At 44.6% G+C, this 15,391-nt stretch overlaps 1 protein-coding gene across 2 annotated transcripts in view; it reads right to left on the reverse strand.

Annotated features, from left to right (window-relative positions):
• The window catches only part of STX11 (syntaxin 11), a 36,273-nt gene that overhangs the window by 17,437 nt on the left and 3,445 nt on the right, over positions 1-15,391 (reverse strand). Inside the window, exon 1 of one of the 2 annotated variants that reach the window (XM_003790268.3) lies at positions 8,064-8,235. The exons of the other annotated variant lie outside the window; for it this stretch is intronic. The gene's annotated coding sequence lies outside the window, so the exon portion shown is untranslated. Of the gene's footprint in view, positions 1-8,063; positions 8,236-15,391 lie in introns of those variants that run through there. 2 annotated transcript variants of the gene reach the window in all.

The raw sequence follows: 15,391 nt of genomic DNA on the forward strand, positions 1-15,391 counted from the left end.
AAAAAAAAAAAAAAAAAAAAAAAAAAAGAAGGTGTTGTCTGGGCTGACTCTGCCTAGATGGTTTAATAGGAATTAGCTTGGTAGAGAGAAGGGAAAGGGAACCCAGGCCCAGACAGCCTGAGTGCAGACATGTATGGTGTTGTAGAAACCACAGTAGTCTAATGTCACAGGAGGAAATAAAACATTCAAGATATCCTAGGAGGGGTGGTGCACATAGCTCAGTGGGTAGGGTGCCAGCCACATACACCAAGGCTGGTGGGTCAAACCCAGCCCGGGCTTGCTAACAACAATGACAAATGCAACAACAACAACAACAAAATAGCTGAGAATTGTGGTGGGCTCCTGCAGTCCCAGATACTTGGGAGGCTGAGGCAAGAGAATCACTTAAGCCCACATGTTTGAGGTTGCTGTGAGCTGTGATGCCATGGCACTCTACCCAAGGAGACAGGTTGAGACTCTGTCTTAAAAAAAAAAAAAAAAGATATCTTAGGAGTTTATCAGAAATTCTTTAGGTGACTAATATTTCCTATAGTAACCTGACCCCAAATTGCTAAGCTTAAAAATGCCTTTTGGGTGGCTCCTGTGGCTCAAAGGAGTAGGGTGCTGGCCCTGTATGCTGGAGGTGGTGGGTTCAAATCCAGCCCTGGCCAAAAACTGCAAAAAAAAAGAATGCTTTTCCACATGAAGAAAAATTATGGACTGTCTCAATGAATCAGATCATATATTTTCCTGCATTGATGAACGATTAACCTTCCTGCCAAAGTTATCCTCATCTTATTAGATGGTTGTTAAAGTTTTAAGATAGCACCTGAAAGCTTCATCTGGCATGAGATTTCCTAAAACCTCCTTATTCTCCTGGAAAGTTTACTGATTCCTATTAAGTACGCTGACTTACCCTCCTCCATCTACAACTATTTGAAAACTTTGGCATCTCTCATCCTGCTATTTAAGATAGTACAAGGCCAAGCCAGAGAGATATTTTCTCTCTCTCTTTCTCCTCTCTCCTCTCTCTCTCCAACAACCTTGGACAGAAGCTAAGGAATTTGGGGCAGGCTCTCTGTTGCCCACATCAGTAGTTTAAATGAAAAACAAGAGATGACCCTCACTATGCCAAGCCTGCTGGGATTGAGGGTCAGGTGACCCTTTGTTGTCCCAGGGCTCCCATAGCTTCCTGGTGATCTGAAAAGTCCCAGTTGGCTTGGTCACCTTCAAGGGCATGATGGCTTAGGATAGTGGTTCCCAAACTATACAGCATGTATCAAAATCATCAGGGAAGATGTGCTGAAAATTGTCAATTCATGAGCCCCATCCCTAGATTCTGTTCCACTAGATCTAGAATGTGGACTTTCTCTTTTTTTCTTTCTCTCTCTCCTTTTTTATTTTTGGAATATCCTTGGTAATTCTGATGCTTATACTCTGCAGACGACATACTGAGATTCACTAGACTGTCAGAGGCCTTTCAAAGGCTTAGGAGAGAGAGAAACTATAGGTTAATATCACAAAATTCTTTTAATATCTCACAGTGCCAAAGTCTAGAGTTATGGAAAGGACTAGCATGAGTTCTGCTTGTGCTCTGGCTCTGGAGTGAAGGGTTAGTCCTCTTGATTAGGTAGCACCAGTGAGCTCATCACGGCCTCCGCTCCCCTGGATTTTCTCCTGTGCTCCTAGTCTTCCCAGCATCAAGGCCACCTATCTTCTTGCTTTCTGGTCAACGATCCTAAATCCTTAAGAGCCTTGGACAAGGCCAGGCGAGGTGGCTCACACCTGTAATCCTAGCACCCTGGGAGGCTGAGGCAGGGGGACTGCTTGAGCTCACCAGTTCAAAACCAGCCTGAGCAAGAGTGAGACCCTGTCTCTACTAAAAATACAAAGCAAACAACAACAAACAAACAAACAAACAAACGAAAAAAAACTGAGGCAAGAAAATTGCCTGAACCTAAGAATTAGAGGTTACTCTGAGCTATGATGATGCCATGGCACTCTACCCAGGGCAGCAGCTTGAGACTCTGTCTAAAAAAAATTTTTAAAAGTCTCGGACAAAATGCCAACTATCTGGGCTCCACTCTGCAGGGCGATGGTCTGTGTCAGACATAAGCAAGTCATTGCCTAGGAGAATGATCTCTTGTATACAAAGGTAGAGGGTGAGGTAATATCCAAATCCCCTTCAGGACCAAGGCCCTTATTTCCCCATCTGCTGGGGAGGTTAGCTGCCAAAGGCTCACAGCTCTAAGAATTGCCCTTGACTGAAAAGAGCCATTGCCCATATGTGAGGGGCATGAACGCCCAACCCCTCAGAGGAACAGAGGACAATTGTGAAGGGACACCCCAGCTCCGAAATTCTTCATCTCAAGGCTGCTGCTGTTCATGCACCACTGTCCAATTTCTCCTCCTGTAAAATCCTGTGCTCTCTCTCTTCTCCCTTCCCCCACCCACCATGTATCCCCAGGGCACTTCCCAAAGAAAACTTCTTGTATGCAAATCTCAATTCTATTTCCTGGGAATTGACCTAAGACACTAAACTTGCCCTTTCAGACAACTACTGACAGCATAACTCAGCAGGCCTCTGCACTTGACTCCTTGGGTAATCTTGGGTAATCTTGTGGGATCACTTAATCTCTCCAGGTGATTTTTGCTTATTCATCTATGAAATGTGAATACAGGCAACAATAACAATAAGAATAATACTTATTAATTCTGTTCTTCTGGGCTCTTAGGAAAATTAAAATAAATAATATATATGAGTATTTCTTTTCTTTTTTTTTTTGAGACAGAGCCTCAAGCTGTCCCCCTGGGTAGAGTGCTGTGGCATCACAGCTCACAGCAACCTTCAAATCCTGGGCTCAAGCGAGTCTCCTGCATCCACCTCCCAACCAGCTGGGACCACAGGTGCCCACCACAATGCCTGGCTATTTTTTTTTTTTTTTTTGGTTGCAGCCATCATTGTTGTTTGGCGGGCCAGGCTGGATTCGAACCCGCCACCTTAGGTGTATGTGGCTGGTGCCTTAGCACTCGAGCCACAGGCACCGAGCCTATATATGAGTACTTCTTAATAAAGAGCTAAATCATATTGTCAGCTAAACATCATTATACACACGTACGTTGGTTTACCACACACAGTAATCAGGGAAGGGAGGAGGAGATGGGAAATGTAGTAAAATTCAGAATTCAGCCACACACTGTGTCCTACTTTATCCCAAATCAATAGATTTGTGTCCCTAATCAACATAATGAGGTGCATAGTAGAGAGTCACAAGGAAATCATGAGAAGAGGCAGGCATTGCTGCAATCCTGAAACTGAAACAGAAGACAGAACAAAATACTTGTTCACCTTTTCCATGAGAAGATAGCAACAGAGCAAGTTCCACTGTTCTGAATAGCTAAAAAAATCACATCATTACCCAATAAGTTATGCAAGGAGGACTGGAACACCACTTTCCATCTTTGAAAAGGGAAACAAGTAAAACACTCAGGCCTACAAAATGGGAAATAGATCTCAGGGCACTTAGTGTTTTCTTGATTATCCTGATCCACTAAAAAAAAAACAAAACCCCCATAAATCCATTTAAAAATATCTGCTCAGGAAGAATAATCTGCTCAGAAAGAATAATTGAGAATTATCAATTCTAAAACTCTAATTCATATTAAAAATGACAAATTATGAAGACTTAAAAGAAGTTGAATGAGACACACAAATAATGTCTGGTAGGCATAGATTCTAAAGGAGCAGCCAAAAAGTGACCAACCCTGACAGATGGTTTTATCATGAGCAAAAGTCACAGCGTGGTTAGACCTGGCGGGAGGTACCTAAGGGAGGACAGAACAAGCCCCTAACTCTAGCGATTCTCTGCTCTCAGGGAAACCACTGTTGCATTGAAAAGGCAAGACAAACCCACAAGAAATATTAACCAAGACCCTTCCCTTTCTCGTCACGTGAACACTAAATGACTTGCAGACAGAAGAAGAGGAATCCAGACCAAGGGGTAAACGTGGTCCAGCCGCCCCGGAAGAAAGCTTCATGTCGCTCTTATCCAACAGGCAACTATAAATATCATGATTTCCTAATAAATATGAAGAAATGTTGAATAAAAGATTGAATTCATATGGGGAGAAAACATTTTAAAACTGAGTTTTAGACATTTGCACATTTTAAAACTTTAATAAATGAGTCTGCTGATTCAGTTTGGGTACATTCATTCAGTGTTTATGATCCTTAAATGGTCCAAAGGAGAAGCCTTTGAGGAAAAAAATAATTAGACCCTGCTTGCTAAATAAAAAAATAAGAATATTCGTCCCAGCCAGGGTGGGATGAATCATCAAACAGTGAGAAGAGTTGAGATCAGACTTGCAAGCCAGCAGAGTTGTCAGTCAAAATATCTTTGTCAGGACCAAAGGAATCTATTTGGAGACCCCAGATAGAAAGAAGGATCTGAACCCAAGATCTCTGAATCATTTGCCAAGCTAAAATCAAGAGGACAGAGGACACAGCAGGATCAAGTTCACTTAATAAGCTTCTGGAAGTGAGAGCGGGAAGAAGGAAGGCACCAAGATCATGGTAAACCAGACCAAAATGCCCCAGAAGGCAGACCCCAACCCAGGAATGTGAGACCTGGAGCGGTTATGTACATGCTTGCATTTGCTAGTGATTGATTCTTCCATAATTTGATCTTGCTTGAGATTAATCCTCCCACTTGCCAGCCTTTTTGCTTCCCTCTGGAAGATCTTAGCAACAAAGCATTGAGGGCCTCTAAGAAACACAAGTGCTAAGTAAGCATCCAGTGCCTGGGAAGGTGGTGACAAGGCAGCCATGCCAGCACAATGGTTAAGTCCTGGGAATCCTGAGACACTGTGAGTCTCCCCTGAAATGTTTAAATTTCCAGAAGAAAATGTCTGATTGTTCCAGGTACATTCCTAGATCAATCAGGTATCTCTGGGAATGAAGGTAACAGGAAGGGGTGTCATGCTGCCCATGGCATTTCAGGTTTTGGGCTAGTCCAGTTTAATTTGCCACAACATCCAAAACACCACTCGCTCATTCAGTGAAACAACATATCGTAGCAGAGTGGTTCAGAGTGCAAGCTCCAGAGCCAGGTGCTTGCAATCAATTTGAGGCATTTTCTTCCCCTGTCAAAGGAGAGTGCCCACCTTACAGGATTGCAGTGAGGAGTAAAAGGCTTAATCCATGTAATGAGCCTAGGATAGTGCCTGGCACATAACAAACACTCAATAAATTTTAGCTGTTATTATTCCCTTGAAAATTTTTAAAGAAAACTGATTATGTTTCATCAATTACTGTGCGAGCTTCTCAGCATCCTGTAGGCCAATCCTACTCTCCCACTTGGTAGGATGTTTTCATCATTAAACAGAAGTGTGAGAGTCATCTTAAACTCTTGCCCCTTCCTCAGGGCCTACTCTTAAATACAACTGCGTTCTGCCTCTTAAACATCTGTTCTGAAGTGATGGGCCTTGCAAAGAGGGAAAAAAATCTGCCAGGTCCTTCCCTCTTTTCTATTCCTCATTGTCACTGCCTGATTTAAGTCTTCTTTAAGGCCAATGCCACTCTTATCTAACCCATTCCATGCTTTATAAGTTCTAAGTTTTGTTCTTATGATTGTTGTTTCAACATGTAAAAGACAATATCATTTTCTTGCTCCCAAAGGCCTCAGAGGATAAAAACTCACAGCTCCTACCTGGCCCCTGGGCCATTATGACTTGGTCCTGCCTGTTCCTCCAGCCCCTGCCCAACCCTTTGTGCCCACACTGGAGCTTCATGACCGCTCAGTGCTGTTCCATTTCCCTGTACATGCTGTTCCTTCTACCGGGTCACCTACCCAACCATCTTCCTGACAATTCCTTCTCCTACATCGAGGTTCAGTATTTAATCAATAAACACATCCTAACACTTTAGCATGAATCAAGCCTCTGCCAAGTTCAGGGAGTACAATGATGAATAACATACTCAATCCTTTCTTTCTCATAGAAATAATAAGTTTGAGGCTCTCAAGAGAGAAACAAAGTATGAAAATTAATGTAAAGTTATCTCCAATTGAGTATGGTTTCCTTCACTAGTTGGCTACCTTAGAGAATTGGGGAAATTTAATATATTTTGGCAGCAAGTACAAAAGCACTTCAGTAGATTTCAATCCCAACAGTAAATGGGGATATAACAAATTTACTCATCTGACTCATACAGCTAGTGTGTTTAAAAAGATGAACCAGAACTATAAAAACAGTGATCAAAAAGTTGCTTCAATACAGTATTGTAAAGTTATAAAGTATTAATTAGTTACACTATTTCTGAAAAGGTAATGACTAAAAACACGTGTAATTGCCAAGGGGTGATAATAGCCTGGGTTTATTTTTATATGGTTATTAAATAATAGGAAATATGATTAATTGAAGCACTTTAAAAATCGTGCCTTTTTAATTAACATATTTTTAAATCATAGAAATGAATAGGCTGCCTACAAAGAAAAGCAGATGACTAAATGCAAAAGCTCCCTTGTTCTTTCAGGAATGATCCAGTCCATTCCAAATCCCAGATGGGCAGAACCATCAGTCATATTGGGGCAGTAATTCCACTCCAGGCACAGATTAATTGTAGCATTCACTTCATTATATTAGATTTTCCAGTAGATTTGCTGGCCTTCCCCACTAATCTTTAAGGCCCCTGTCGGTAGGATTCATGGTTGTAGAACCAGAGCTCAGGGGAGAGGCTTGCTCAGAGATAACTGCTAACTGCTGACTGGGGCTGAACTCAGCTCCACCCAGCTGTGGGGCTGTTCTCTGCTGTCTGCTTCCTATTCCACTCCTAAGATGCTACCCATGGCAATAGGACCTGTTGGCTTCAACATTTTAATTTCTTGGCTCCCACTAGCACCACCTGCTTCACAGATTTTTATGTGGTTTTAACACTAATGTAGCGATGGCAAACAGCCTCAAATATCTGAATTTCAGATTAACTTACAATCACTAAGAAAAATGACGTATTTTTACCATACGTGAAAACAATAGCAAAAACGGTTATTGATAATGAAATTAATTTTCTCTTGGGCTTCTGTGGCAAAGCACATGATTTTTATGGTTATCTTAGATCAGCCCAGTGACCCTGGCTGGTATGTGGTACTATCAGGCGCTTTAGGAAACTGAAAACTTGAATTGTTACTTCCCACACAGCCCGCCCCAGTTTAGCAGGCAGGCAGTTGGCTTCTAGAATCTTATGTACAGACAGAGCAAACTTCACTTCTCAAAAGTTCATTAACAAAGCTTCACAATTAAGAGAGCAGCCCTGTGACTCATTTTTGGATACTCATGTGGAAATAACAACTCCTCCCTCTGCTGAGAAAAGTCTTATAACAAGTGCGTGAGAACCACAGGAAGTAATACAGATCTCAGCTGGGACTCTACAAAAAGAGAATTCCCCCTGGGACGGTGTGGGGACGGCGTGGTTCTCTCAGGCATAGCCACTGCTGCTCTCCCCATTCTTCTAAAACAAAGTCTTAGGTGCACTTGGAAGGAACTGTTTCTAGGCGGTGCCAGTCTCCCTGTACTGCCCGGCTTCTGAGTCATACTGTCAAGTTCAAGTCGAGAGGTACCCATTCTGGTGTTTTTGAGAAAGTTGAAGCCTAATAGGAAGTGAGGAGGTGATCAAACTGAAATAATGTCTCCACTGATTAAAACAACACTTCAGCCTTTTGACGTAACAAAAACTGTCTGGATTGGATACTTGAGAAAGGCAGCCTGTCTCTGAAGTAGTCCTCCGAAGTGCTAAATCCCTCGTTTCCAGAAGTTAGAGATAACAAACCATTCCACTCTCCGTGAGAAACCCAATACTGTGTTCCCTAAGGTAACTGGAGGCGGCCTGAGGACCTGGGCCAGATCGGAAGGTCCTCCCACCCCCAAGGCACAGAGGACCGTCCCCCGGCGGGCGACAGTCCCTCCCAGGTCGCATCCCCGCAGGTCCCTCGGCCTCGCCACCCCGCCACCCGGCACAGCCCAGGAGGGTGCGTCCTTCCCCCCAGGAGGAGTGAGAAGAGAAAAGGGGACCCAAGGAGAGAAAAACGAACCAGCAGCCGGAGTGAGCCTGCGAGCCCCGAAGCCCCTCTCCTGCCCGGGCGCGGGTCCCGCGCTGGCGCCGCGCTGGAGACCGACACCTGTCACGCGACTCCCGCCGGCCCGGCTCCCGGCGCCTCCCGCTGCCGAGGCTGGGCTTCTCCACGGCCGCCCGAGCTCCGCGCCGTCGCGGCCGCATCTGGGCGCCGCCGGCCCAGCCCCCGCCGCTTCGGAAGCGACCACAGCTGGAGAGCAGGCCCCGCCCCGGGGTGACAGCGCTGGGGCGCGGCGGTCCCTGCGCGCCGGTTCCCGCCCCGCCTGGACTCAGCGAGCTCCACACTGCCCGGAACCCACGCCGCACTCGCGGCTTTCGGGGTCCCCGTGGGCGGCGGGCCCAGGGCGGGCGGGGAGTGCTTGCCGCCCCAGACACTTCTTCCATTCATCCCGCGGTCCCCGAGGCGAGGAGCGCGCCGGACTTTCCCTGGGAATCCCCGCTGCGCTGCTGACATTTGCAGTCCGTTTCCGCGCAGAGACGCTCCGCGCCGTTCTGAGCGTGGGTGTGGCCGCGAGGGGCTGCGGCGGGTCCTGCTCCCGCGGGGACCTGCGAGCGGGCGTGCGGGCGGGCGGCGAGTCACCCGAGGCGGCGCCGCCTTCCCAGAACCCACGCGGACGAGCCCCCCTCAAATCGGCCTCAACACCCGCCGGCGCGTATTCACCCAACGTCAGATCACGTCCGCTTGGGCGCTGACCGCACCACTGTGGGCGAAAGATACTGTCCCGACTGCCCTCGAGGGCCTGGCACTTCAGCGCAGGGAGACAAATCGAGAACGCGCGCATTATGCCAGGTGGTGACAAGTAAGTACTTTGAAAAACCAGGCTAAGGCTTAAAAGAAAGGAAGTGTTAAAAAGCAAAACAAAGCAACAAAAATCAACAAATCCTGCCTGGATGGAGGACCGTCAGAAACACAGGAACCAAACGGAAGCGTTACCAGTGCCAAAGCTGGAACAATTTGAGCAAATACAAAGCAAATAAAATATTATTTGATTATAACTCAAAGTAAAACATACTGTAGGTCCATTTTGATATAAATGAATGATTGGCTAAATAAGGAAATGGGGAAAAGAGACTAATCTCCCTTGCAGAGGAATTCAAATAATTAAATAAACCACCTTCAAGAAGGAGAGGAATAACTCTCCACGCTTTAAGTGTGGACTACGCATAATGACTTGCAGAAAAGTGCACTGTGGAGAGGGGAGGAAGGGTAGCTTTATCCACTGACACCCACCGGCTCAGCCAGGTACCCGAGAGCAACTTGGCGGTCATGAATCGTACTGCCGACAGGTACTCCTAATGCGATGTGATGAAAATGGCCTTGCTCCCCAAAACTCATAACCTCAGTTACTGTGAGAAGAACAAAATTTCAATGGTGGACACACCTGACTGACATTCCTCATTGTGAGAAAAATATCAAACAACATTTCAGTGGACACCCCTGACTCACATTCGGCAACACGGTCAAGGTCATCAAACAAGGGAAGCCTGCACAGCCTAGCCCAGCCCGAGGATCCTGGGACAGAAAAAGGACTTTACATAAAAACTAAGGCAATTATTATAAGCGCTAAGATTGGTTTATTAGTTGTGATGAGTGTACCATACTACTGATAAGAGGATAATAATAGGGAAATGTGGGAATGGAATTTATGGGAACTCTTTACATGCCATGCAGCAATTTTTCTGTAAATCTAAAACTGTTCAAAAAAATACAGTTAATTTTACAAGAAAGTGAAATAGGAGGGATGAGGGGTACTGCATTTTAAAAAATAGGTCACATTTTTGTATTGCAAGGCTCTGAGATAAGAAAATCACTGAGGGGGGGAAGAAGGTGAATATTTGGATTAAGACCATTCAAGCCTAAGGATGTGCAAGTGTAATGACCCAGAGCAGGAGCATGACTGGCTTCTTGGAAAAAACGTCAGTGTGAGCAGAACAGAAAGAGTGGGGGAAGAGTGACAGCCCTGGGACCAAGAGTAGGAACACAGCACGGGGAGCCTTGGTGGTCATGATGGTCCAGTTTCATACTGATTGAGATGAGAAGACACTGAAGAATTTTTAGCAGAGGTGCTAAATAATGAGGCTTATTTTTAAAATCCAGTTATGTGGAGGCTAGATTAAGGAACAAAGATAAAAGCAGATGAGCAAGTTACAGAGCTGCAGTGATTATTTAGATGTGTCAACCTGACTAGGCCAGGACCAGCTATTTAGTTAAATGTTATTCTGGGTGTGTTTATGAGGGCTTCTCTGATAAGGTTAACTTTTTTTTTAAGGTTAACATTTTAATCTGTAGACTTAGTAAAGCAGATAGCCCTCCCTAATTGGGGAAGAGAGGAGGGATCATTCATTTTAGGCCTGAATAGAACCAAAATGCTGAGTAAGAAAGAATTCATTCTATTTCTGCTTGACTGTCTTTGAAAGAAACGTGGTCTTCTCCTGGAACTGACATTGGACGCAGACTAGAATTTATACCATTGGCTCTTTTGCTTCTCAGGCCTTCAGATTCAGACTGGAACTGATCTTGGGGCTTCTCAGCCTCCATGATTGTATGAACCAATTCTTTATCTTATTTAACATACATACAAGATCTATCAAAATAGGGTAGGCATCCTCAAACTACGGCCCGTGGGCCACATGCAGCCTGCCTAGGACATTTATCCGGCCCACAGGTGTTTTTGCTGCCGCTGCCTGTCCTGCTTAGCAGCCGACTCCTCCCGGGGCCCACAGTCTGGCCCTCCAATGGTCTGAGGGACAGTGGACTGGCCCCCTGTTTAAAAAGTTTGAGGACCCCTAATAGGGATAGTTAGTTACCTACCTATCTATGCACTGTCAGTGGTTCTCAACCTTCCTAATGCCACAGCCCTTTAGTATAGTTCCTCATCTTGTGGTGACTCCCAACCATAAAATTATTTTCATTGCTACTTCATAACTATAATTTTTGCTACCATTATGAATCGTAATGTAAATATCTGATATTAGGCGACCCCTGTGAAAGGGTCATACAGGTCACGACCCACAGGTTGATAACTGCTGCACTATATCCTATTTGTTCTATTCTCTGGTGAGCGCTGACTAGTACAAAGCCCTAGCAGTGAAGCCGGTGAGAAGTGGTGAAGTTCTGGATGTGTTCCCACGGAGAGACTGATAGAACTTGCTGATTAATCGGATATAGGCATAAGAGAGGAAGAGGAGCCAAAGATGCGTCAAGGTTTTTACTCTGAGAAGGCTGAGCATGGTGGATCGATACCTGTAATTCCAGCACTATAGGAGGCTGAGATGCAGGATGTGCTTGAGGCCAGGAATTCAAGAGCAGCCTGGGCAACTTATCAAGACTCTTTATCTACAAAAACAAACAAACAAACCTGTCTTCTACACAAACCACTTTAAGTTTGGAATTGTCAAATTGTCGCAAGGGCAACTGGTCAGATGAGTCTAGGATGCTGATGTCCATATGGAGAGCTTCAGCATGTAGGGAGGGCAGACTGAATCGAGCTGTCTGAAGTCTGGGTCCTGTGACACACTGAAGTTCAGAGGTCAGGGAGATGAAGAATCAAGAAAGGGAATGAGAAGGCATGATCAGTGAGTGAGACAGGAGGTAAACAAGGCAATGGTGTTCCGAAGTCAAGTGAAAAAAAATGCTTCGAGAAAGAATGATTAACTAAAAAATGCTGCCAAAATGGGTCAAATTAGAACTGGAAACTGAGCAATAGGCCTGGCCAAACAGAGGTCAATGGTGAACTTGATAAGAAGAGTGTTGGTTTGTGGTGACCAAAGCCTGTCTGGAGTGAGCTCAAGAGAGAATAAAAAGAGAGTAAATGGAGACAAAGTGGAGCAGAAACTGGAAGGAGCTAACCAGGTAGGGAGGTATTTTTTTAATCAACGAGCTTTTAGTATGCATGCTTGCATGCTCATGGGCATGAACCAAAGGGGAAGGAACAAGTGGTGTACAGGAGAGAAAGGGCTACTTGCTGGATCAATGTTCCTGAGCAGATGAATGGGTGTGGGATTCAACAAATGAGTGGAAAGCTGGGGTTAAAGAGGAGAAGAGAACGTTCATCCCTGGTTAATGAGTGGAGAATCAGAATGTATGGGATATAGGGCACAGATGCTGGTACATGTGGGGGCACGGACATGCTCTATTAATGAAATGCAAAGCAAGATCATCAGCTAAGATTGAGGACTGGTGAGGAAGATTGAGGAGAGAGGAGAAAGTGTGAGCCATCTAGGACAGTGAGAAAGTAAATGGACTTGGAAAACAGAGTTGGATTGTTGGGCAGCAGTAAAGCCTCATTCAAGGTCAGGAAGCATGAACATGAAAGGAGACAGTTGGCATAGCTGTGTGCTCTCACCAGGCTCATCTATCTACCTGGGTACAAATAACTGGGCAGAGATCTCCATGTAACCAAAGTTTGGAATTGCCAAGTGAGTATGATGGAAGGGAGGGTGTGTATGTAAAAGAATGATTATCATGAAGGAACATGACATGTAAACCAGGTAAGGGGGGGAGAGAGAAATGTGACGGACAGTTTTGAGACTAAGTGAAAAGGTATTGGGGGTCACTGGATTAGAAGTTCCAGGGGATCAAGAAATGGCTGTAGTTGGGAGTTAGATTCAGTTGGAAAACTGCAAGGTGGTTGTCAGAGTGAGATGTTTGAGATGGATTGTGAAAGGACACAGAGACTGATGATGACAAGGTTAGAGTGTGGCCGACCTGAATTTTCCTATGCAATTAATCCACCCACACCCAGCTGAACCCCCCAGGTTGGTCTTCTTGTTTTATAAATTTTTCTGGAAAGGTTAGTCCTCACTTCCAGCTGGGCTTTTTGACAAGTGGCGACTAATGAGGGCCTTAGGGTGAGGCCCAGAGGAAGCAGGGTAGGACAGGGCCATGGCAGCTGGATGAAGATCTGATCCGTGAGCACCCTCCCGAGCACTGCTGCCATTCCCAACATGTGTGGGCCTCCTAAACTCATGGAATCCCAGAACGGGAGGGTCATCTAGCCCCGCTGCCCCTCTGAGGTGCAACTCTTCCACTGTCCTCAGCCAAATAGTCATTCCACATCCCAGCACCACATAGTAATCACCACCATTGCTCTCTTTCTTGCTAGTTTGAGAACTCCCTGAGGACAGAGAATATGCTTAGGATTTTTGCATTACTGTGACAAAATATATAAAACATTACAATTACTACTGTAAGCATTTTAAGGCATACAGCTCAGTGGTATTGAGTACAAGTAAATTCACATTGCCTTGTGACCACCCACTACCATCCATATCCTGAGGCTTTTATTCCCCCCACTGCAAGTTTATACCCATTAAACACCAACTCCGCACTCTCCCCTCCCCCAGCCCTTGGCGGCCACATTTCTACTTTTCTTTTCATTTTTAACATTATCTCCCTATGCCCTCCCCCACCCAGCCCTCAGTAACCTCCATTCTACTCTTTTTGAGTTCTGCTTTTTTAGATTCCAAGTGTAAGTGTGATCATGTGGTGTTGAGCTCTCTGTGCCTGGCTTACTTCACTTACCATAATGTCCCCCAGGTCCACTTATGTTGCTACAAATTACAAGATTTCCTTCTCTATTAAGGGGAATAGTAGGACTCCGTTGTGTTCAGACACCCCGTTTTCTTTATCCATTCATCTACTGGAGGACACTTAAGTTGAGCCCGTACCTTGGCTATTGGGAATAGTGGGGCAGTGAGCGCGGATGTGCAGAGATATCTTGAAATACTGATCTCATGTAGACCAAGTGGGATTGCTAGATCCCACCATTCTACTCTCTGCCTTAGTGAATTTGACTGTTCTACTTCATGTAAGTTGAATTATATGCTCTTTGCCCTTTGGTGACTGCTTGTTTCATTTAACATTATGTCTTTAATGTTTATCCATCTTGTAGCATCCTGTCAGAATTTCCTTCCTTTTTAATGCTGAATAATATTTCATTGTATGTATATAGATTTCGTTTATCCAGTTACTCCTCAGTGGACGCTTGGGTTGCTTCCACCCTTTAGCTATTATGAATAACACTGCTGTGAACATAGGGATACAAATATCTAAGTCCCTGCTTTCATTTTTGGGATGTATATACCCAGAAGTGGAATTGGAGGATCATACAATAATTATCTGTTTAATTTTTTGTAGAATCATCATACCATTCTCCAGAGCAGCTGCTCCATTTTACATTCACACCAGCAATGCACGAAGGTTCCAGTTTCTTCACCATCTTGCCAACACTTAATTTCATTAGCCTATCATCGAGTTCTCTCTATTTCATACCCTTGCAGGGCACATGATGTCGTATGAGTCATTTACTAACCTTGTTATTAACCCCGTCGAAAAGGGAAATGAGGTTAAATGAAGCAACGTGTGTTCACCCAACCCAACCAGGATAGCTTCTAAATCTGCACTGTACCTCACCTTGGCCATATGTGATTAATTAAATCTAATTGATTAAACTTAAAATTCAAAATTCAGTTTCTCTGTCATATTAACTACAACTAGTGGCTATGGTGCACATAATGTATGAGGCACAAAAGAACATTTCTAGTATTGCAAACAGTTCTTAGCACTTTCCTTTCAAGATCGTGGTATCCACTTGTGCCTTGCATCACAAATCAAATATATATAGATAGATAGGTGTGTGTGTGTATATATATATATATTTATTTATTTATTTGAGACAAAGTCTCACTTAGTTGCCCTGGCTAGTACCCTGGTGTCATATCTCAGCAACTTCAAACTCCTGGGCTCAAGTGATCTTCTTGCCTCAGCCTCCCAAGTAGCTGGGACCACAGGCGCCCACCACAACACCTGAATAGTTTTTCTGTTTTTTAGTAGAGATGAGATCTTGCTTTTGGTCAGGCTGATCTCAAACTCCTGAGCTCAGGCCATCCACCAGCCGGAGCCTCCCAGAGTGTTAGGATTATAGGTGTGAGCCACCATGCCCACCTACAACTCCCATTTGGATAACCTTTTCCAGAACTAGCTAGCTTCAAATTCAGGTTAAAGGTCCCTCTTTTAAGAGAGAGGAAATGGGCTGCTTAGTAAGTCTGTGGCTCTTCTGCACATCCATGTCTGCTCTAAGCTCTCTAATCTTCATGTTTGAATATGAAATTTGGACGCTCAGTGCTCATGTGGTTCTGTTGCTCTTACTGATTCTCTTTAGGAATGCAGATTGCCAACACTATTTAAATTATCTTCAACGATTCTGAGTACCTGAGTGTTCTGAGTGAATCATTCTACTCACTTACTTACTACACTGTAAGTTTTTTTTTTTTTTTTTTTTTTTT

This window comes from Otolemur garnettii, unplaced genomic scaffold (genome assembly GCF_000181295.1).
Source record: "Otolemur garnettii isolate 467f Iridium unplaced genomic scaffold, OtoGar3 scaffold00042, whole genome shotgun sequence".
NCBI lineage: Eukaryota > Metazoa > Chordata > Mammalia > Primates > Galagidae > Otolemur > Otolemur garnettii.